Genomic DNA, 3,294 nt, shown 5'->3' with positions numbered 1-3,294 from the left:
TGGGGCCTATCATGGGGAGGGGGGAGGGGGGAGGGATTGCATTGGGGAGTTATACCTGATATAAATGATGAATTGTTGGGTGCTGACGACTTGATGGGTGCAGCACACCAACATGGCACATGTAACCAACATGGCATATGTAACAAACCTGCACGTTATGCACATGTACCCTAGAACTTGAAGTATAATAATAAAAAAAAAAAAAAAAAAGAACTGGGACAGATATTGCCTCGTTTCAGGTGAAAATGATATCCATGTGTGCTTATCACGAGTTTGGCCCAGAATTCAGTAAGTATTTATGCAGTAAAAAGTAAGAATATGTTTTAGATAAAAGATGTGAATTTCATTCTATATTTTTAACCTCAAAAAAAACACTTTATATGCACATATAAGCCTATAAAGGAAATCAAGAAACTAATAGATGTGCATAATAATTTTGCATCTGCTAGAATTTTATTTGACCTTTATCATGTCACTCAGTGAAAAAAAATTCAAAGCTTTAATAAAATAATATCTTAAACTATATTCTTACTCATTTTGCTTTGACTTGTGATTAATTGCTTTACTATTCAATACTGGCAAAAAGTTTTATATAGTAAATAATATTAATTAAAATAACTTTATAATGCTTATTTAAATAAACCTACCAAGCTGACATTTCAAAAATTCATTTGCTTTTTGGTTTAAGCCAGTTATTTAAAAGAAATATACTATGTTTACCTTAAGGGTTTTTAAAATGTATGAAAAAGAAAGAGATTAATTTTAAAAAGTTATCCAGTTGTTAGCTACCTGATTCTATTCAACACAGATTGGCTAAAAAAAAATTGTTAGCTTTAAATATGAGAAATAATTACTCTTGCATATATCATATAGCATGTCCCATACCTCATTAGTGCATCTTATACTATGAATGTGTGATAAAACTTTGAAGCCTACTTGGATAAAATTTTTCAAAAATCAGGTAGGAATTTATTAAAAGAAGAAACTGAAGTCTCCTCACCTACATGACTGACTTGCCGTAGAAGAGATATCCTTTGTGGGGCAGAGGAGAGGGGGACCACACAAAAAGAGTAGGCTGATAGATTGGCTACAGTAAATAGATCCACTGAAAAATATCAGTCCCTATAAAAAATAACACTGACAAATAATAGTAGGTTATTATATCCATAGCTTACTCTCATAACAATGATCCATAGCTTTAGATGTAATTGGGTTTATGCAGGGATTCCTGGAGACCTGAAAATTAACTCAAGCATTTCTTCAAAGTAGAAAGATTGAGAATGGACTAGAACCTACTGCCACTGTGTTAGTGTGACTTGGGTTTCTGCACCTTCTCATTTGCTCATGTTCTGATCCTCGAGGACTGTGAAGAGCAAAGGTCTACTGACTACTGACCCCAGGCCACTCAAAAGGCAGGATCCACTAATGATATCGTTTTGCACAAATAGAACACTAGTGCCCAGTTGGGTGTCAGCTTCACTGCAGGATTAAAACATGACTGCTAGTCTCCCTGTATTCTTATGAGCGCCTTCCATCAAAAAGCACAGAATGGCTCTTAAATGAGGTAAATATACCATGTGCTGATTCAAAAATATCTGTGAGACACATTAACATGAAAAAGACAAGTTAACAAATGATATATAGCATGTAAATACATTTATGTTAATGTACCAAATTATGTAATTATATGAATTCCTGTCTGTATGTTCAGAGACACAGAGGGGAAACTAAAGGTTGTGATATTATGACATAAGAAATTTATATTTTGATCTTCTTTCCCAGCTATTGGTCATACCTCCTAAAACCTTTGTAATTGTCAAAGCCGTAAAGGTGCTAGGAGTATCTTTTGTTCTAATATTTGATTTTTGACCCCAGTTTCAGACACAGAGATCCTAAATCCCTTGGAATTTCCTGTGTGACAAGAGCATGTTTTCTTCTAATGAGGTGACTCTTGCTGGGCTCCTTAATGAGGGCTGGTCTCCAGGAAGACCAAGCCCTGGTTAGAAGCTTGGAACTTTCAGCTCCACTCTCATCCTGAGTGAGGGGAGAAAAGATAGAGGTTGAGTTAATAATTGATCATGCCTACATGAAGTCTCCATAAAATCCCTAAAAGACAGAGTTCAGAGACCTCCTGGGTTGGTGAACACATCCATGTGCCCAGAGGGCAGTGCACCCCAACTCCATGGGGACTGAGCCCCTGCTTTCAGGACCCTTGCTGATCTTGCTCTATATATGTTTTCATTTGGCTGTTCATGTCATATCATCTTCTATCATATCCTTAATAATAAACCAGAAAAAGTGTTTCCCTGAGTCCTGAGAGCCAATACAACAAATTGTCAAACTTGAAGAGGAGGTCCTGGGAACCCTCCATCTGTAGCCAAGGCTGACAGAAGTGCCGGTAACTTGGGGATTCAGTACTTGCAATTGGCTTCTGGAACCGGGACAGTCTTGTGGGACTGAGCCCTTAACCTGTACTAACACTAACTCCAGGTAGTTGGTGTCACAATTGAACTATAGATGCCTAGCTGGTGTCCAAAGAATAGAAGAATTGGTTGGTGTGGGGGGAGTGTTGGGGGAAGCCACTCATTTGGTCACAGAAGTGTTGAAAGTGTTGATGGTCACAAAGAAAATTTTTTGTTTTCCTCTTTAGGGCAAATTGTGGGGATGGGGTGTGTCAGGAAAAGAACAGAAGGGAAAAAATGCCTCATTAAGAGCTATGAAAGGGAAAGGAATTTTAAGAAAAATAAGACTGCTAAATATAGCAAATAGGATGAGAGCTGCTATATACAAAATTACTAAATTAACAAAGTTACATACCCAGCATATGTATACCAATTTACAGTTGTCAAAATATTTTCACATATATATTCACGTATATATACTTGAATATATATATTCACATATATATTCATGTGTATATTCATGAATATGTGTATATATATAATTTTATGTGATATCCCTAGAACTTCTCTACCTAAAGATGGAGCACACTCCTTCCCTCCTGGTGCAGGAACATTGAGTTATACCTTCAAGACCTGAGTCCCATTACTATTTGTTCTGAATTTTAAAAAATCAAAAAGCCAAACAAACACTGACAAAACTAGGTTCTAATGCCAACTACTTTGTCAAGGATGCAAACCACTTTTCTACTCAAAAGAATTATAGAAGCTCTTTCGTTTAATTAGATCCCATTTGTCAATTTTGGCTTTTGTTGCCATTGCTTTTGGTGGTTTAGACATGAAGTCCTTGCCCATGCCTATGTCCTGAATGGTATTACCTAGGTTTTCTTCTAGG

Source organism: Piliocolobus tephrosceles, chromosome 6 (genome assembly GCF_002776525.5).
Source record: "Piliocolobus tephrosceles isolate RC106 chromosome 6, ASM277652v3, whole genome shotgun sequence".
Taxonomy (NCBI): domain Eukaryota; kingdom Metazoa; phylum Chordata; class Mammalia; order Primates; family Cercopithecidae; genus Piliocolobus; species Piliocolobus tephrosceles.
The sequence above is the reverse complement of the archived record's forward strand: the minus strand, read 5'-3'. Positions refer to the sequence as shown.